This window comes from Dasypus novemcinctus, chromosome 10 (assembly GCF_030445035.2).
Source record: "Dasypus novemcinctus isolate mDasNov1 chromosome 10, mDasNov1.1.hap2, whole genome shotgun sequence".
In the NCBI taxonomy this organism is placed as follows: Eukaryota; Metazoa; Chordata; class Mammalia; order Cingulata; family Dasypodidae; genus Dasypus; species Dasypus novemcinctus.
Genome location: NC_080682.1, coordinates 49,831,100 through 49,852,972, shown reverse-complemented (window position 1 = coordinate 49,852,972; position 21,873 = coordinate 49,831,100). Strand labels below are relative to the sequence as shown.

The following is a 21,873-nucleotide window of genomic DNA, read 5'->3' as shown; positions in this document are numbered from 1 at the left end:
AGCACAAAGAGAAACAGAGCCCCAGGAAGAGAGCAACCCAAAGAGCTTGAATTCTTAGCAACCATTGGCAGCCATCTTGCCCTAACACATGGCAATAGACTTTGGTGAGGGAAGTAACTTATGCTTTATGGCCTGGTAACTATAAGCCTCTATCCCAGATAAATACCCTTTCTAAAAGCCAACAGATTTCTGTTATTTTGCATCTGCACCCTATTGGCTGACAAGATAGGTTAGATAGATAGATAGATAGATAGATAGATAGATAGATAGATAGATAGATAGATAGATAGATAGATAGATAGATGGATAGATGGATAGATGGATAGATGGATAGATGGATAGACGGATAGACGGATAGACGGATAGACAGATAGACGGGTGGATGGGTGGGTGGATGGATAGATAGATAGATAGATAGATAGATAGATAGATAGATAGATAGATAGAAGAAGCCACATTTTTAAAAAATGGAGCCTCCCTATAATACTATCCTCATGGACAATAGTCTGAAGGAGTTTTAAAATTAAATCCATTTGCTTCACCAAAATCTAAGTCTGCTATAATGAGACCATATGGATGACATCATTTTTTTTTGTGGTTGGTGAGGGTGAAACATCATCATAAAGCCACACTGTGTCATGAAAATCCCCCAAAGCACTTTATAGCATGAAGAAAAGTCCTTTGAGATTGCAAATTAGAAACAACATCAAGATAGCAAGTATATATCTTAATTGTTTTATAAGATAAGAGATTGCACAGAGAGGACTGTTGGGGAGGGTACAATGTCAAGATGGATTCTACAAGAGGTCATATTGTACCTTATTCCACATTGTACCTTCAATACCTCAAGAACATATCTGATATCACAAAATATTAGCCCAACATTTTAGAGGAGGGAGATCATGTGAATTCTCAAAAAACACTAGAATATGAAATGTGAAATTGCACAAAAGTATGTAATTGTGGAAAAAAAATGTTCCAGTAATTTTAAAAAGAAGGCTATCACTATGAAGTCAGATAACACTTCCCATTCCCTCAATAATATTAGTCATGCCCTGGCACTTTTTATGTCTATGAAATTTTCATATATTCAAACCAAACCTGTGATCCTCAAAGAAGAAAATTAATACAAATCCCAAATCTGGCTTCCATGATTATTTTCTTTTCTGAAATGTGCTCCTACTTACTCATAATTTCAGATATCTAATAACATTCTCAGCCTAAAAACTATGCCAGATTCATGTGTTATTTCACCTAATGGAACTTACAACATAATTTGCAGATGGAAGAATCCTTACCATATTTTCATGCATATATGGTTGTAGGTCCATGAACATCAGAATCACTTTTAGAAGCTTGGTATTCAAATAATGATCCATATACCTACAGCATTAGCAACCATTATATGAAACCTTCTTAGAAATGCACATTCTTAGGCCCTTCTACACTTGAAATTTGAAAAGCATTGACTTAGGACACTTTTTAAAACTCTGCATTCTTTGGTTCCCCCACCCCAGGGGAAAAATCTCTGCAAAATCGCATCTTTGGGGGAGGACGGCTTAGAAATCCATTTGTTCAACAGTCTTCCAGGAACTTTTTTCTTAAACAATAATGTTTGAAAGCTGCTGTCTTAGCATAGATTACTGTCTTGATTTTCCCCTATTGGAGAATGTATTAGTAAAGTTTTACCAATGGTTCTTCGCTCCTGCTTATTTGCTTATCTGCTTCAGCCTCATACTTTGATTCTGATGATCCATGGTTAAACACTTTGGTCAAATCATTTTGCCTCCTTAAGCCTTTGCTTATGTTATCTGCAAAATAATCTCCTTTACAGGATTTTAAGGCCCAAATTATACAACCAATAGAGGACTCTATGCCTATCAAGTGTTACAAACAGAAGGACTCATTACTATTCTGATGTGTCTATGGCTATTCCTACCATTTGAATTCTAGTAACTTCTACTTTTTGGAGACTGGGAAGGAGATCAACCTGCTCTTAGACAGTCAGCTTCAGTAAGTGAGGCTTCCTGCTTGGTAAGTACATAGGGATTTTCTCCCACCAGCATTAAGAGGAGGATGTGGGGCAGCTTGAAGTCTGCAGATCTGCTCAGCTGCAGCTCGGTGAGCAGCTGGTAATACAGCATTTATATCATGCTGGTTTAGCTAAGAATACTCTTTCTATTCTTGCCTCCTTTTTTGTTTTGTTTTGTTTTCAGACTGAGGTGTTAGGGAAAGAAGAAGCATCTGAATGCAGTTCATATTTATCCTGCATTTTCTAAACCAGAGAATCCATTCAACTACCCTTCACAATGGAGAGGTTAGTCTCATCTGCCAGAGAGATGGCCAACATCTGAGAAAGTGAGAAGAAATGAAAAGTCCAGAAGGTCCATGCTCCTGGATTTCCATTAGGATAGGATGCTGATGCTGCCTCATATTGCCATCACAATCAACAAGAACATGAACAATGTTGCAGGCATAAAGATAGCACTAGAATTTCCAAGATGCTATTAGTATATAATGTATGTTGTATGTGCAACAGAACATTAGCATGGATGATATTAGAATGTGATTCCTATAATACTTTATGGTAACCCTACTACTGTTACTATGGTAAAGAGTTGTGTAAATTAAAGATAATTGACAAAGATTCAGAAATGCAGTCTCTTCTTTGACTATATAGGTATAAATTAAACCCGAGAAGGTCTCATATTCCATTACACAAGAGAACTACATGATATATCTCAGCATAATATGGTGTTAGTTTCTCAATGTGCATTTACTGACTTAACAGTGGTTAATAGTTATTAAATACCTAAGAGTCAAGCATTCAGCTAGGTGCTTATTATTTAAAATGGGTAGCTACCTAAAGCTTCAGGGTCCTCAGAAAATTGTTCCATAATGCAATGTTTTATCCTCACATGTACATGTAAGAGACACATGGGTACTTGTCAATAAATATACTTCCAATCATCGTACAATTATTATGTAGGCCATGGTTTCCCTACTGGGTTTCAAAGTGTACTAGTAATTTGTTAAATGTTAAAAAAATCAAATAGTTCTGGAAAACACTAAATTAAATAAAATTAAATGGGGTGGTTTAATATGACTTTTCAAAGCCTTCAGAGATGGACTCTTATCTATTTCTGTAAAGGAAAAATAGCATGAAATGTTTCCCACAGATATAAGACCTAGGGATAGTTTCTTCTCTTAGTATGTTGCTAGTATCTTAATATCTAGTAATATCTTACTTTATGAAACTTTATTGACCCATATCATAGCAACTCTATTAAGGTAGACTTTCCCCCATTAAAGAAAGCCAATATCAGAAGGAACATGTTATTTGTCACCAATATTTTCAAAAATTAATTAAGCCTCCATGGTTCTCCTATTATTTTGATAAGCGTTCAGAATAATACTGGAAATTCTGGCAAGGCAAAGGAGATAGTTGATGTTGAAAAGGCCCAGACCCTTAGTCTGAGGTCCTTGAGCATCCATGCCTTCCTGCAAGTCCCTGGCTTATAGCCCTGAAGGCAAGTTAAAAGGCTCTAGCAAATTCAAAATAATTCTACACAATTTTTAAGCAATCTCCTTCCTGGACTGAGATTACATGTATTCTTATTGTTTTATGTTTCCTTAAGCTACTAATTCCAATATTATATTGTCAGATCTTGTTTATGGAAATGTAAACCCATCTATGGAGAAACTACTTGAATAAACAAACCCTTGCCTCGTGAAAGTCCCACAGTGGCAATAAGATCCACATATTTGGCCAGAAAAAGCAGAGAATCTTTTTCAGACATGAGTCAATATCCTCCACTGCCTGATGTTGTACCAAAATATTATCAGTGGCCATAAACATCATAGGGAACCTGTTTTTACAACACTAACTTTTACTTCAGAAAGTCTGTTGATTTCAGCTTTTAAAATACTGCTTTTCCAAATCTTCTTTCTTTGCAGACTACTGTATAGCTTCAAATCACCTCTACCATTGTTTCCCATGAACTGAGTAGAAAACTCTGTTCATACTGAAAGCATCCCTGAAACTAGTACTTTTCACTTCCCAAAATGATGTTTCAATGCCCAGCATTTAAGAAGGGGGAATAGATAATCGTCGATGCTTTTCTTATCATGGATTTCAGTTTAAGAAACAATAAATCAGTTAAATATATTGAATCTAAAAATCTGTTGGATGAAAAGTACCATGCTGTTTTAGTTTACTAAGACTGCCAATGCCAAAAGCCAGGTTAGCTTTCATAAAGGGAATTTAATAGGGTAAATGCTTGGAGTTCTGAGGCCATGAAAATGTTCAAATCAAGGTGTCATCACATATGCTTTCTCACCAAAAGTCAGCTGCGGGTAGATCCTGATCCTGACCTCTGCTTTCTCCTCCAGGCTCACTTTCTCCCTGAGCTCAGCTGTGGGCGGTCAGGCATGTGGCTCATCTCTTCCTGGGCCTCCTCTCTTTAGCTTCAACTGCTCTACTGCTTCTAGCCTCACAGACCTAGGTAGAACTAAGGGTGTGGTAGAAGAAAAATAGTGATCACTAGAACACGGGCTAACCAAGGCAGACTTATCGGCAGGGAGCTGGGATTTCCTCTGGGTACTACAAGTAGGTAGATGTTCATACTGAGACCACCTCGGATCCTGTGTCATAGTTGCCCATTATGAAGACATGGTTTATTGGCCACCCCAAAGTTATTCTCAATCCTCTTTTTCCTTCTCACCTGTAAGCTGCTTTCCCAGCCTCTATTCTAGGAAGGGAAGGCTATTCAGAGTGCTAATTCAGACACTTTAAAGGGATGCATCAGGCAGGTCGCATCACCCTTATTCATTGCCTTTGCCATGAATGTAGAAAAGATGGTAAGAGCTTCAGCAATCATGTAGCAACCAAGAAAGAAAGGCCAACAGAATCACTGACCCTGATACTGTTAAGCTACAGAACCAAGGGCAGCTACCTACTATTTCTGGACTCACTTTTAAGTGAGAATAAAAAACTCTGATTCAGAATTCTGGCATCAGATTTCTGTAACTTGCATGCAAGAGCTATATTAACTGATCCAAACATCTTCTGCCCTCAAAAGTAAAACCCTAAACTAATGGAAATGAAAAAAAATCTCACAGTGGGACCATGAATAGTATTTTAATATATTGGTTTTCAGTCTTTCAAATCTACTTATGCACGTAAGTTTTCTTCATATAATTTCATTCTAGAAAGTCTTCTGGGTCATAATTTTTAGTAGCCCTCATATCTGTGCATAATTAATTTACTCATATCCTTTTGTTTGACACAGAAGTCATTGTCAGTTTTTACTGTTAAAAACAATATATATGTTTCTTATCATATTCATGCATATTGTGTTTTTCATAATTTCTTGGGATGGAATTCCAGAAGGGGATCAAAGCAAGTGAACAATTCTGTTATCTATAATATTTAAAGTCAAACTGCTTTCTTAAAGGGTTATACCAATATGCACTGCTACAACTATGTGTGACTGTCTCAGTTTATCTACATTTTTCTACCTTAAGTATTGACATAAAAAAAATTGCTAATTTCATAGAGATAAGTTAATTTCAAAAGTAGTTACTATAAGTCAAGACACTCAGCAATTGTCTTCTGTTTGCTGTTGCTTTCTTGCTTTGAAGCTAGCCCTTAGATGCCTAGAGTACATCATCTGAAATAGTTGATCTCTCTTCAAAATCCTACCTAACACTAACAATACTTAATATATACAAACTGAAGTGGTTTACATTGCAGACAGTGCTTTTAAAGAAGCTTTGATCCCCTTTCAACAAAGGATGAAGCTGAGTTTAGAGATTGCAAGTAACTTGCCCTAGGTCCTAGAGCTATGAAATGGTAGAAATTCTATTTCTGATTTCAAGTTCAGGTTTTTTTTTTAGTTCGGCATATTATTTTTTGGTTCAACGTAGGTGCTAGGCTAATCTTAAAATATCAGTGCTGTCTTGGATGAGCAATCTTGAAAAGAGTGAATGGCCTAAAAGTGACCAATTAGCTGACAGAAAAAAACAGAGTTAGGCTCAAATTTATATGACCTTTTCCTTTGTTGTCTGGGTATGTATTTTGGGCATTTGTGACTACAATGTGAAGATCTAAGGGAAACCTCAGAGCAGCATCTCTTAGAAGTGGAGCAAAAGAAAATTACATAAGCAAGAGAAAATTTCAGAAACTCTAAAGCTATGGGATGTCTATATAGATTGGCAGGCCAGTAACTCTAGAATAGAGTGTCTATGAAGATGAATAATAATAATAATGAGTAATGCCTTCATGAAAGGTCTCCTCGGTCATCTAGTACATAAATCACTGAACTGAGACTGCTATCAAGTTGAAGATGAATTATGCAAGCTTCTGGCTTACAGTTTCTGGTTAGAGGTCTCAGTTGGCCTGCATTAACCAAAGGGGTTTATGAAGAAAGACATTGGCTATGTAGCCTTGAGCACAAAATCAGATGGGGTAACAGGATTTTAGAGGAGAAAAAAAATTATGTCTAGGAATGTGAAAAAGTAAATAAAATTGAGGTATATTTTTTGCTATGGGGGTGAAGAATCTCCCTTAATTTCTCCCTTTTTCCTTTACCTTTGGCAGCAAATCAGGACTAGAAGAAAGGGATATTGAACAAGCAACCTTAGATTCACCAGATCTCTTTTTTTTAAGTATGTGTTAAGCTGATGCTGCCCTAAGCAGACATTGTGTATCTCCCAAGAAATATCACATGAGGGGTTAATGAGAAGATCTTTTCTCCCAAGAGCTTATTCTCTTGACACCTTTGTCCTGAATAAATGGTAACCTTACAGCAAATCAGAAGCCATGTCATCACAGTAGGGATATTCTGAGGTAAGCTGTATGTCCCTTCTGAGAGAGCAAGTGGTTTTGAACTTCTAGAGTACAATGTCCCCTTCTTTCAATGGCTGCTTAATAGAAATGATAAGGAAAATTCCAACTATCAAAAGAGTTATGGGAACAGCTCAGTTTGTAAAAGGGAGTGGTGGAAGAAAAAGAGGAAAAAATGAAAGAGAAAGAAAGGGAAACAAAATAGAGGGCAGTGGGACTGGTATCATAGTCCTACTTGCACTCAGGATCTATGGTACAGGGAAAAGATCCTGGGATTCAAAGTAAGAGGACAATCTTTGAATTTTGAGTTCTCTATCTACATTTTGCATAACCTTGAACTCATAGCTTAGCCTTTTAAGCCTCAGTATTCCTATCTTTAAAATGGTTAAAAGTAACCATTTCCCACAGGGTTACTAGGAAAATTAAATATGTACATATATGAATAAAACATGCAAACAAAGTTATTTTCTAACATACTCAAAGAGGGTAATTTTTCTTCCCTGAAATAAAGACATGAAGAAGCAGGAAGGACTTCACAGGGTATGAAGATGAATGACTGAGTATATGTGTATGTGTGTGTCTGTGTGTGTCTGTGTGTGTGTAGGGGGGTTAAAACATAATACCAGGAAGCAGATTTGGCCCAGCTGATAGGGCATCCACCTACCATATGGGAGGTCCAAGGTTCAAACCCAGGGCCTTCTGACCCGTGTGATGAGCTGGCCTATGTGCAGTGCTGATGTGCGCAAGGAGTGCCGTGCCACGCAGGGGTGTCCTCCATGTAGGGGAGCCCCATGTGCCCAGCCAAAAAAAATGCAGCCTGCCCAGGAATGGTGCCGCACACACGGAGAGCTGATGCAACAAGATGACACAACAAAAAGAGACACAGATTCCGGGTGCTGCTGACAAGAATACAAGTGGGCACAGAAGAACACACAGCAAATGGACACAGAGAACAGACAACTGGGGGTGGGGGGATGGGAAGGGGAAATAAATAAATTTTTAAAATCCATAAATAAAAACAAAAAACACAATACCCTAAGTGTTTGGGGAAAATTCAGGTTTCCTTTGCATATCACAACTGCTCATAATGAAATGATACTACTTATGCAGAGTGCGGGGTCTGGCACAAAGTTGGTTTTAAATATTTATTTGTTGAATGAATAAGTAATAATAATTCAAAAAACAACATTATAAAAGGAAAGTGATTGAATGTCAAGTTATCAATTAGCAGAGCCTAGAATTTTTATAGTAGCAGCTACACAGATGAAGAAATCTGTGGTCACTGTATTCAGTTATTCTTTTTAAAGAAATCACAGAAGAAAACTACTTGGGAAACTCATAAATCCATTCCCACCCCAATATAAAACTTAACATATGTAATACTGGGAAGCAGGCTTGGCCCAATGGATAGTGCATACGCCTACCACATGGGAGATCCGCCATTCAAACCCTGGGCCCCCTTAACCCTTGTGGAGCTGGCCCATGAGCAGTGCTGATGCGCGCAGGGAGTGCCCTGCCACGCAGGGGTGTCCCCCACGTAGGGGAGCCCCACATGCAAGGAGTGCTCCCCGTAAGGAGAGCCGTCCAGCGCGAAAGAAAGTGCAGCCTGCCCAAGAATGGCACCGCACGTGCAGAGAGCTGACACAACAAGATGACAACAAAAAGAAATGCAGATTCCCGGTGCCGCTGATAAGGATAGCAGCTGTCACAGAAGAACACACAGAAAGCAGACAACTGGGAAGGGGGGGAGGGAGAGAAATAAATAAATAAATCTTTTAAAATATATATATATATATAATGCTCGTGTAGTAGGTAATCCCATTATAATTAACTGTTGTGGTGTCACAAACCACCTAATGTGTTGAGACTTAGAATAATGATTTCTTATACTTAACCATTCTCTAAAATGGATGAGCAGTTGCTCTGCTGGTTTTGCCCAGATTCTCTCCTCAACTGTATTAAGTGTCTGGCAGCAAGTGATGGCTAACAGAAGTAAGAAATGGAGGAGTAATGGGCGCCCAGTAGGCTGGATGGGCTTCCTTACATAATGGTCTTGGGACAGCACTTCTAGGGGAGAAAGTGGAAGCTGCAAGACTTTTTAAGACCTACTCTTATAGGTTATGTTATGCCATTTTTGCCACATTCTACCAAAGCAAGTAAATGAACAGCCCAGATTCGAGGGGTGAGGAAACAAATCCTACTTCTTCATGGGAGTCACACTTCAAAAAAATGTACCTACAAGGCAGCATGGAATTTGTGACCATATTTTGCAATATCCCACAGAGCATTCAGGACAAATGTGGTCCTTTACCTTACCAAGAATTCTGTAGTTACATTTTTGCTAGACTATACTCACCAAAAATTAGCCTACTTTAAATTTAACAATAAAGTTCTTAGATACAGGGTAAAGTGCAAGGCAATTCTGAAGCCACAAATCTGAAACTAAAGCAAAAATCATATCACAGTGAACAACTTGATCAAAGCCTACTAATAAGTTTAAAAAAGCAGGGAGGCCATTGTTTTAGCTTTGCAGAGGATGTGGGCTGAAAAGCCATCATTTTAGCATAAAGCATGCTATGAATGTGACCATCCATCTGGTAGACCATAAACTCCTTCAAAACAAACCTGTATCTTCTCAAATCCAAGCTCTGAAAATTATTAGTTGCACTACCTTTGGCAAGCGACTTAAGCTTTCTAAGCCTCAGTTTCCTTACTTGTAAAATAGATACAATAAGATTATTACCTACACATGTTTATACTAACAATTATTATACTCAAATCTGTGCATCCCTCTTCCTGGCATAGAGCATTCAATAAGTAGTAACAGTAAATGCAGTATGTAACTAAGCAATTGTGTGATTTCTAATGATAAATTCTACTCAGCCCATTTTGAAACTTTTAATCCCCTCATGAGAAATAATTAATATTAATAATTTGAAATATATAATATATGGTTCTTTGAGTTTCTAAGGAGTAAGAATTTAGCATCACAAGGAATTTGATAGATAATTTCGTATTAATTTTTGTTCCCTAAATCAGTTTACTGGGAGAATTTGGGATGCAGAAGTCTTGCCTCTAAGAATATGTGAGGAACAACTTCTAGAGACAACCTACTGTGAAGGGTGTGTGTGTGTGTGTGTGTGTGTGTTTAACATCTTTTAGGCTTATTTGAAACTTTGCCTTCCTTTTTTATTGGTTCTCTTTGCATAATAGTCTTTTTCTCTATGTTACCCCTTCAGTAATTGGCCAAATGTGATGATTTGTAATGGGTCTCCAACTCATTAGTGTAATTTAGTCAGGTTCTACTGTATTTCACCAGTCACACAAGCCAGGCTGCTGCACACATCTGTTTTTGGAGCTCTATTTCATAAGCATCCAAAATATTTCTGCTTTAAAAATGAGAAATGATTGCCCCTTAATTAGCTATTTGTTATACTGCGCTATATAAATATATGTAATGTCATTCATAAGTAATTTTAAGATAGAACATAACAATGATTAACATTTGCAAAGAGTTTTAAAGTTTACAAAGCTTTTTCTTATATACCCTAACATAGAAGCTCACATATTCCCTTGTTAAAGGAAGAATTACATTTTTTTAAATGACTTAGAAGGCAATATACTATAATATTTTTGAACGTAGACATTTGATTCAGCCAGACCTCTGCTATGTATTATTATCTCTGTGATCTTGGCAATTTATTTAACCTCTCTGAGCTTAAATTTTTTATCTGTAAAAGATATATCATATCTACTTTATGGTGTTTTGGGGAAAGATAAAAATTTTTTATGATGAATATAAAGTCCTAGATATATGGTAAATGCTGAATAAATGCTAATTGTTATCATAATTCCATTTGGCAGATAAGAACATTGCCCTTTCTTAAAGATAATTACTTCTAATGAGAGAGAAATTTGTTGCCAAATATATAAGTGGGATTTGCAGGTTGGGAGAATCTTGGAGTTTATTATGCTTCTGTCTCTTCTTCACTTATGCAAGGCTGGGGCTAGCAGAAGTGATGCCTCTAATCTGAAGCCCTAGGTTGCTTAAAACTCTAGGTATATAGAACTAGAGTTGAGAAGATAGTCTGCTCAAATGTCAGAGATTGGAGTTGTTGCCTGACACTGACATTCTTTGTATCTTTTGTGGACTCTACTTGGTAGGAGTGCTAGATGAAAGGAGTAAGGAAAGATTCCATTATAATTTGGATCTTCAAATTACTAACCACCATTGCAGTTAATAAGGGTGAATAAAACAGACATTGGGGATAGCAGGTTTTTCTGGAACTATCCCCAGACCTAGAGAGGGAGAGAAAATTAACCTCTTTTTCTATGCCTGAATCTTTCATCTCTACTCTATCAGGCAAAAGGGCCAAGGTGTTATTCAACCAGAAGTATAAAAGGTGACTCTATTGGGGTTACACACAGACTGGTAGTAATGACCAACAATTCAACGTGATTAAGTAGTTAGCTCTTAACAGGCAAAAATCCGTTTCTTCTTTAAGTAGATGAAATGTCTAGAATTACAGCTGACTATCTTCAAATCAGCTCCTTTTTGCTTCTCCTAGTTTCCTACCTTGGACCCATACCCTAAGCTAAGACAAATGAAGTCTTGGTCAATTTATAAAGTTTTTTGTGTGATAGAACTGTCTTCCCTCTGGCTTGAGAGAAAGATAAACTATCTATTCACAGCAAAAAGAGTCTCTCCTCTTTTTAAGAATTCAAAACTAAAGAAGACTGTCAGAGAATGGCCTTTCAATCAATTCTTCAGAGTTGTGTTAAGGAGTGTTCTATTCTGAATTAGAAGTTCTTAGACGTTTCCCTCTAGAACAGACCACTAGAGATGGTTGGACCATCTGTCTGTCTGAAAGACCATCTGTATAGGGCACTAGCTCCCTCTTCAGAGAATGTAAGAGGAAAGGGATATTCTCAGGTCTTGAAAGGGAAGAAAATCTGAGGATAATAGACAGATGAGAATTTCTACGTATCTTTGTTTCCAGACTTTCTTTTTGGCAATCATTGTAGAAGAGGAAAGGAGTAAGAGAAAATTGTTGAAGGTAAAAATGCCATAGCAAGATGGAAAACAATTTTTACTCCAAAGAGTGCAGAAACATTTAAAAGGTGATACAGAAAAATATAGAAATCTGCATTTGGCTTTATGTGTTTGGCAGGATAATGCCCAAAATTGGAGGAACCAAGGAGCATGAGCTTTGCAGTTAGATGAATCAAGGCAGAGCTGTGGGTAGTGACTCCTTGCCTTCTGCAAATTACAACTTGTCTGAGGTTTGATTTCTTTATCTGAGGTTACTAACACATTGACTAGATACTATGGCTCAATATGTACTAGATATTGGTATACTTTTTGTGAAAAATTTTAAGGTCCTCTTCAAGCCACCAAGCCATATCTTTAACTTACCCACCAAATAATATTGGATAAATTTCATTCAGTTTATTCACACTGATATACTCACAGTCCTTGATTTTTTAAAATCACTCTTCCAAAATGTTCTCTGCTTCACAGTATTTATTCAGAGCCCAACCCAAGTTCTCTATTCTTCCTTAAACTTCCCAAACCACAAACCCCTCAGTAATAACTCCCTTCTCTAAATTGCCCATATTGATTGTATATTTTTTTAGTTCTTAATCCCATGCTGTCTACTAAGCCAATGTCTCCTTTGCCAATGTATCATCAACAAAAATATATTAACATCTTTGAAGGGGAAAAAAATCATATCTTTGTGCTCCACACCATAACTCTGATACAATGCTGAACTCTGTAGGTGTTCAATAAACACACACTGAATGACTGACACCATTGAATTGACCACAGAAGCAAAGAAAAGCAATATTATCCACAAGAACATTCCTTGAGCTTTCTGTTTTACTTATATAAGTACAATCTTGAACTAGACTCCATTATATAGTTCAGAAATTCAGTAAAAACAATACGGATTTAAACAGCAAAAAAAAACCCCACAAAATCCACAAATAAACCATGATGCCAAATGAGTCTTAGGAAAGAATGTGTACCAGGTGGGGAGAACAGAATTCCATTTAGTGAAAACTTGGAAAAAGTGCAGCAGTGACTACAGTGATGGGAGAAATGAAAATCAAACTAGGTGGCAAAGACACATCTGGTGGAATCTGCTGCAGTGGTAGGCAGTGAGGCATGATGGTTCAAGAAAAGGAAAGACATATGAAGGAGGGAGCATCAACCAAGATGAATATATGAATTAGTCATTCATGGGCTGGCTATAACCAAGTTCATGAGTGTTTGCAGTGAGCAGACTCTCACATTTTTGAACCACTTGTGTATCTCTTCTTATCTTATCAGAATGGGTTAGTTGATAAAATGTTTAATGCTTAAGTTCTTTGGTTGATGAAAGATCCTGGGTGAAAGTCACATTTAAGCATGACTTTTCTGTTAAAGAAGGGAGAATGGAGGTGTTTTTTTTTTTTGTTTGTTTGTTTTTTTTGTTTTTTCCTTTGTGTATATGTATATTCAGAATGTTTATTGTCATCATACAGGGTGAATGTCTACAACAGGAAAAATTAAGCAAATCCATGCACTGTTTATTCTACTAATCATTTTCTTGTTTTCAGGTTTTCAGGAAAGAGTATGTTTTCACACATTTTATTAGTCTGTTATACAAACATCTATCTCAAGTTTTATGGGAAAGCTTTTCAGAAACAATTCTTCCATACTGAGTACTGACTAATCTCCAAGAATATATGGTCACAGATTTTCATTCAAATCATACTTTCCAACAGAATTATACCTTGCTTTGTGTGTTGACTTGCTCCTACTTCTGTGACTTGTTACTTACAACAGGAATAAAAAAATCAAAAGAATGTGCATAAGGAATGAAACATCACTCAGCCTTGAATAAGCTACCATCAAATATTTACAATGCTAATTTGTTTGCTCATATTAAAAAAGACACTAAAATCTGATTAAAATATAATTTCAGTATCTGCATTCTGTACAAAAACTACAGAATATCCGTGAGGATTGAGAGAAGTAGAGTTGACATTTTCACTTTTCTTTGACAGTATAAAATAAAAGGAAGATTTTTAGTTCTTCTTTTTATCAAGAAAGCTTTCAAAATGTGGCCCTTTCTCCTGCTTAAAGCCAAAAACTGAACTGCATTCTCAAGTTAATAGCATGTTAGAATCTGACTTCAAAAAGAATTCCTCAGCTCAAGAAATTCTGACTTGGTTCTCTTTGTTTCTCTAGTCTCCTTGAATGCTCTGCACCAAATCACTCTTTTTCCATCAAAACATTCCCCACTGACATCAATATTGCTGAAAGATAATTTTCTTCCTCTCTCGTATTTTTTACGACCAGGCAGGTAAACCTATTCTTTTTTCTGTTCATTCATGTGATGTGACAATTTGTATAACCCCCTGGCACTGTTGAGATTAAGAAGGTTCATATGCAAACAGAGATTGATAAATTATAGTCATAATTAGTACTACTGGCAGTAAAAATAATTATAAGTAAACAAATACAATTATTATTATAATGATCTATCCTTTCTTGAGCAAAATCCAAACTCTGTTCTAGGTACTTTATACCTGTTATTTTTCTTAATCTTTATGATGCCCTGCAAAGTAAGGTAAGGAAATACAGGTACAAAAGTAACTAATGAGTAGATAAACATATTGAGAGATACTACCCGTTAAGTGCACTCTACCAAATGCTATCCAATTCCACTTACTACCTACTGTTATAAAGAGACTTTCATTTATTTTGTCCTGAGCCCTGTAACTGCATTAATTTTATAATATTTTCAGTCTCCCATATGATATCATGCAGCCTTATCAGACATAATTATCAAAGTTAAAGATCTGTTTTAAGTGACTGATTCTGCCAAAGACCACAAAATGTGGCTCAGATGATGTACTATATCAGGAACCTATCATTTCATGAAGGTGACCCTTCAGAGGTGACTTAGAGACATTGAGACCACATCTTTCAACTGACTGAGTTGGTCCTGTCATGGGAACAAGATTATGTCTGTTCAAATAAGGTTTTCTCTGGAATGTCTATATTCAGGCATTTATTTTAAAAAGATGTGTTGGATTTACAAGATAAAAGAAAGCATAGCATAGAACGATGCAGACGAACTTTGGAATGAGTAAGAATTCTGTGCAAAGAAATAAATCATGTTGTGCCTCATCCATGATATGGGAGTAATAATATTTACTCACTGATTTTTTGAGAAGGATAAATAAACAATATATACTATATAATGTAAACTAACCAATACAGGGCTGGCACATCTTAAGATAAGGAAGCATGGAACTTTTCTTTCTTCTTAGCAAGCCACAAAATGGACTTCATTCAATCATTATATGGCTAGAAAGAACCCACAATCTTGAAGGACAAAACCCTGTTCCCTGCATGCACAGGGAAAGGCTGACTTTGCAGAACAGAAATACCTGGGTCGAGTGGTACCAGCCGTGCAGAGTTAGCAAAGCAGAATTGGACTCCTCACTGACAGTTCAGCTCAGCTACAGTAATAGGAACAAGGTTTTTTACATCTTTTGCAATATGTTCTTGAAATAAATAAAGGTCAGACATAATGACACAGCCCCACACAGGTCAGATTCTGGTAGTGGAATCTTAATTCTATTTAACCATCAAGTCCAAATTCCAGGGGGCAACCTTGAAGACTGCAGCAAATCCCGTTCTAATGCAGGAATTGCTGCAAAGAAACATGAGCAGAGGCCTTCTGTAGTCCCTCCAGCAATGATCACAGGGCTTTTACCTGGGACGTGTGTGGCAAACAGGCATCCTTTTATTGACTGTGAACAAAACAAAATGGTAACGAACATTGTTAGCACCACTTGCTGACATCTCAATTGTGTTTCTTTAACCATTTATGGATGGCTGCATATGATTTCCACGACTTACATTCAGTATCACTTTGGAATTTGTGAGCATAATTGAGGTGACATCTGGAAAGGGAGCTTAGGCTGCACCGAGAAAGAGTCTGATGAAACCAAGGTATACGAAATTAAGTTGATTTCCATATAATAAGTACAGCTTTCTCCACTTTTCTTTAGCACTAAGGTTGTATTTCTTTGTTTGTTTGTTTTTTTCCCACTTGCATTAGGATGCAAAATACACCAAATTCATAACTGTGAAGAGGAATGAGAAAATATATGCAAACTACCTGTAAAGTTCCAAGTTTGGTTCAAGGCATTTACCAGGTACTTTACATGCATGCATTCACTCATCATTGAAGTTCTTTAAATGACTCATTGCTCCTATTTTACAGATTAGTTAACTTAGGTTCCAAGAGGTTAGGTATTTGACCCCAAGTCTGTCCCACTCCAAAACCAGTGCTCTTCCTTACCACAGCCTCCTGCCCTCATGATCTCCACCTCAACCTCTTAATCCTTATCCATCCGTCCCCCAAATGTGTGGTTTCTCCAACTCACTGTGGCATTCATCATGGCCTGTGCTATTATTGTGTATAACTATCCTGTTTATACCATTTCCAGGTTTTGCTCAATTTCTAGTCAACATCCTAGTCGTACTTGAGTTATTTGGAGCCCACAAGCTCTGTAATGGCCTATGTATTCCCATAGAAAAGACTAGAGTGGCCAAGTTTTTGTGTCCTCTAGAGACTCAGTGCCAACGGTTTCAAATCATCACATAGTTTCTATTTCTCATGAATCTAAAATTATGTCTCCTATCAATTAGTCAATTACTTACAAATGCACACATGCATACATCCACACACCAGTAACTAAAAACATACTACAGAAGTTACTAAGAAGAGTCAGAGCACTTGAAAAAACACCCAAACTCTAACAATGTAAACATCACCCATCCTAAAGAAAAGACAAGTTCTGCTAATCAAGTTAATTTGCAATTACATTGGATGAATCATTTTATAGTGTCTTGAGCCATATATGAAGCAATTATTACCCTAAAATCTTATATTTAAATAGCAATACATAATTATAGATCATTTTCTCATACAATATTTCATCATACTCCTCCTGTCAACACTATGAGTTAAGATTGCTTATTTCCAAATTATATAGGAGTAATTGATGTTCTGAGATTTTGAGAAATTTGCCAGTACGTTAATGCTTAACTGATGTCTTCTCATTCTCAATCCAGAGCTTTTCCTTCTTCTCATTCTAACCCCAGTCACCGTAACTTATCTGTGACTGCTGAATGTCCCAAACGCTGGGCAGATAATTGAGTCAGTGGATTTAGTCAGTTGCAAAGCCCCTGCCCTATCCTCACATCTGTTAATTTGTCTGATCCCTTCTAATTTATTGGGGGACCCTAAGAAGTTATGTTTCAGTGACTAAAAACAGCAAAAGCACTCAGATGCATCTGTCATCAGACAGCATAACTCCTTCATCCCAAGGGGCTGCATTATCTAACATAGCCAATGCTCTATCCTAGTTACATTAACCCAAATCCCATCATCAGATTGTGAAGCTAACACACAGCTCCAGGCTGTTGTCATGACTCAGCAATCAAAACTTCAAGTTCAATTCCCCTGGTCCTCACACACATCCTGGGCCCAGGCCTCCAAGATCTGCTTTTTGCTCTTCAACTTACTGAGTGATCTTCCTGACTGCCTTTAGTGAAAGTCTTGAGAGCTGACTTTCCAGCTGTCAGCTCTGTTTTTTACTAAAGGAAAGAACCATTAATGGGGCTAAGTGCCCCAGGTCTTAAAAAGATAAAAGAAAAAAAGAAAAAAAAAAAGCAAATAATTAAAAAAAAAAAGATAGAAACATACTAGAGCATGTTGGGCCTAGTTGGCTAACTTGAGCAAAGACTAGAGAAAGAATGATCACTTGACTGGAAATAAAGAACTGGAATTTCCTTTTTTCTCCCCCAATAAACTAAAAGCAACCCTTTAAATCTAAAGCTTCTCTGAAAATAAAGTTTATTATTATAAAATATATATATATATAACACATGTATTTCTTCTGGGGAACTTCAGCCTTTTCTTTGGTAACTCTGATATGTTACTTCTACTGAAATGGAAGAGTTCCTCACCTCTCCCACCTTTCTTCTTTTCAGAGGTCACTAAGCAAGAAAATCAACCCTAATTGACCCCACCCTACCCCCAACATTCTTACCATAAAACAAACTTCCAAAACACAAAAGAAAGTCATGGATCTTGAGCCAGTTCTGATTGAGAGCTGTTTACCATTGCTCTGACCTGGGTTGATAATAAAGATGCAAAGTTACAGTTGCACCATCATCATCAGGGGCCCTTGAGCTACAAGGGAGTTGCTTTGCACATTGCATAAGCTGTAATAGGAAAATCCTGAGTTGGCTCGTACCCCACTTCTATTATTAGCCTAAAGCTAGTGATAATGAAAGTGTTGCTATTGCTAGAAGATTCACTCATTACAATTATTAAATCTCAAATATACAAAGCCAAGATGCTATGCTATCCTTTTTTCTTTTTTTCTTTTGAGATGGTGTTGAGAATAATCTATGCAATTAATTTTTACCAACACCACAAGTCTAAATATACCCATGGATGAGAATGTGAATGGGAGGAGGAACAATCAGAATTAAATAGACTCGATAAAAAAGAGGCACTAATTTGCCAACCTGCAGAATGGCATTTTCAAAGTGTTTCTTTTTATTCACAATAGTCCTAACACAAATAGCTGACCTAAAATACTGCCCTTCCATACCTGATACTAGTTTGCAGGAACTGTAGGTTAATGAGGAGCTGACCAACCTAAGAATGATGATTGTCCAGGGAGGCCAAGGACAGATACCAGGGAGCCACCAATACCCTGACATAACCTGCTGGCACTTGAAGCATCAATGTCTTTTTCTCTCCCTAAAACAGTAAACTTTGTATTTCCTATTTATATATTGCACTTTCTTTCAAGCTTCGTACCAGATTGTTTGCCCCATGCAAAAAAACAATAACAACAACAAGTTTTAATTGGGATTTCTCCTATATACCCAAGCTAATATAAAATTTTAAAAAGCCCCTTTCTTAACTAGATAAATGTAGCTGGAAGTTATGGGTAACAGATAAAATTATTGTGATCAGAAATAGGTGACCAGAAAGACATATTATAAATTATACTGACAGGACCAGTTTTCCTATCATATCTTTACCAAGAGCACTATGTGGGGTAAAGAGAGAGAGAGACAGAGAAGACCTTTTAACAGTTGCCCTCCTTAACTCTCCTCCAGTGCCATTAAGCAAAAATCATTAGATATATGGAAAGAATAGCCTATCCTTAATACCAGAGTTCCTAACAATAGCATCATCTTTTAATAGTTGGTTGTTTTTTTTTAGTTGAAGATTTTTGGGATTGCCCCCCTCCCTTAGAAGAAAAAAGAAATATTAATGTTTTGAGTATATCTGACATCTCTCAACTTGGATGCCCTCATAAATCTTTGACTCAGCCAATCTACTCTGAATAAATCTCATAATTTGTACCTTCTCTATATACATACACATCAGTAATTGGAGAGAAACACCTTTGTATGTTCTCTGCCTAGTTAACATACCTGTCATCTCTTCTTTGAATAGGTTCATAGTAACTACAGTTTGAGTTAGCGAACATTCCATGAAATATCAGCATTGCTTTTAGGATAAACCATCCATATGCACTGACTGAAGAAGACTAAGTCTCTCACTTGGGAGCTCAGCATTTAAGAAATACATTTACAAGTGATTCCCAGTTATTTGGAAAAGCTAAGTGATGCCAATGCAGAGGTAAAAAAATATTCACAAATTCAGGAACACAGGTGCTATCACAATGAAATGGTATTTTGGTTTAATTAAATAACCTCAGGATGGGAACAGGTGAAATAATAATCTCTGCCTTTCACTTTGAAGGAAAGGAGAACTAAAAAAAAAAAAAAAAAAAAGAGAAAGGCAAAGCTAACCACCAAACCAGCAGGAAACACTACAGAGAATCAGAGATTGAGTTAGGCAGGATGTTTGACAAAAGTCACCTGAATTCCTGATGTCTCTTGCTTTTATAGCCAAGAGTAGACAATTAAAAGCAATTGGCAACCACACTCCCTTCTCTAGGGGCCACACAGGGTAAAGGGATGATCCAAAACGAGGAAAACATTAGTCTTAATGAGGGAACCTGCCATCAGAAAGGTTAATGAAATGCAATCGCAAGAAAATCAGTGCAAAAAAGAGAGGTTCAAAATACTAAACAATTTCTACTTTGTTCTCATTTGTTCCAATTAAGAGCAGTTGAAGGAGCTTTCTGTATTCCACACATTCATTATAATCCAGAGCAGATCTAACTATTCAAGAAAAAAATAAGGGCTTAAAAAAGTCTACTATTAAGTTATCAAAGAAGTCGGGACTACACTCCCAGCCCCCAACCCCAGTCTCTGAACAGCCACACTTTTTGCCTCTAACTCAGAGCCTCTGCCCAGTAGCTTTTCTGATTTGTTTCTTTTAGCTCACATTTTTAAAGTATTTCAAGGAGGGAGAAGACAGGAATCATGTTTTTCCTGGTTTCATATATGTAGAATATACTGTGAAATGTTGGAGAATAAAGGAAGTATAAAAATGGGAGGAGGGTTGTGGGGGGGAGATGGTTATACAAATGCAAATACTCTATTTGGCATGAAAATAAAACCCAAAATGCCACACACCAAGTTCTTCTGAGCATTACAATCTTTAGAAATCTGCTTATAAGCTGCATATGGATTTCTGAAAACAAACAGGAAAGCATAAACATTGCAGGAAAACAAGGACTAAGATCCAAGTAGTCCCGTGACTTACCTTCTTTATGGATCCTCAAAGTTCACCAAGGAATTTAAAATTTACAATCCTCCAGCTTGTCTTGCGCTACTCTCTTTTCTTCTTTGTAAAGTCACATAGGAGAAAAATAATCAGTTTTCAAAGATTCCATTTATCTGATCTTCCAACACCAGCAGAAACATGTCCAAAAGACTCCGCCAAAAAGTAAGCCAAAAACTCACCAAAGGCAAAGGGAGAAGGGGGGAGACGGAAAAGGAAGGGGGTGGTGAAAGCTGGGGGCTACAGACTGGGAGCCCAAATACCCTGGGAATATTTTCACGCTGTTGCAATCTCCTGCTGTACGATGTACCTGTTTTGGCTGTCACACAAACACCCACACACAAACGGACACTCATGCACACTCTCACGCAAGAGCAGACACCCACACTCACAAACACACACACACTCACACAAACCAGTGTAATGAAAACTGTCAGTAGTAACCTCCAATAGCTGTTGTGTGCTGCAGATGGTACGGCTCGCTGTTACCTTCCCAGATGGGTGGAGGATCAAAAGAACATCCAAAATCAGGGGTCCCCAGGACTAGGTAGATTCCGAATCCCTCTCCCCCAGGCAGATTTATCAAGCCAGGAGCAGGTCAATCAGCAGAGGTATCTGCTTGCAGGGTGCCCCGGATTTTGGCAAGGTTATTAATCTTGATGTGCTGCATCCCCCGCCCCCAACATTCGGCAGCCTGCGTTGAGATGATTGCCAGAGCTGTGTCTGTCCCTGTTCTACTGCATTTTGCTCAGCCTTCTGATGCTGCAAGTGAAACACGGTGGAGGCAAGAATACTAATAAGGTGGTTAGCTACAGTTTCTTCAAGGCAGTCGGCATGCAGTACTGTAAACGTGTTCTTCCCAGTGCTCTGTGTGTGTGCCTGCGTGTCTGCGGGGAGGACAGGGAATCCATCTCCGGCCAGGAGGCAAGATGGTTTGTATCCTGCCTGGGAGGACTATATCACTGGAATCATCACTTGTCCTGCAACAGCGTTGCCTGTGACAATATTTTGCTTGGGATAAAGAAGGGGGTTTAATGGTTTAGGAGCCTAGAGCTGGCATTTGAAAAAGAGAGAGAGAAAAAAATGTCCAGGGAGACAAATTAGCTTTATAAATAGGTTCCAAGGAGACCAAGGCAAAATTTTAACATGTTGTTGCCCTGGCTGTTAAGTGGAAATACAAGGCAATTTCAAAAACCACCTTCAGCCTATAAATCTTGGAGCTGGCAACAAGTATCG

General features: G+C 37.5%; 1 protein-coding gene across 26 annotated transcripts in view; it reads right to left on the bottom strand.

Annotated features, from left to right (window-relative positions):
- The window catches only part of LRRC4C (leucine rich repeat containing 4C), a 1,388,209-nt gene extending 1,366,629 nt beyond the window's left edge, over positions 1-21,580 (bottom strand). For 3 of the 26 annotated variants that reach the window (XM_058305518.2, XM_058305526.2, XM_058305538.2), the window contains exon 1: positions 20,620-20,923. The gene's annotated coding sequence lies outside the window, so the exon portion shown is untranslated. Of the gene's footprint in view, positions 1-15,621; positions 15,659-20,619 lie in introns of all 26 variants that reach the window. The other 23 variants (XM_058305527.2, XM_071218093.1, XM_058305525.2 and 20 more) reach the window with 23 other exon arrangements.
- Positions 21,581-21,873: the final 293 nt, after the last annotated feature.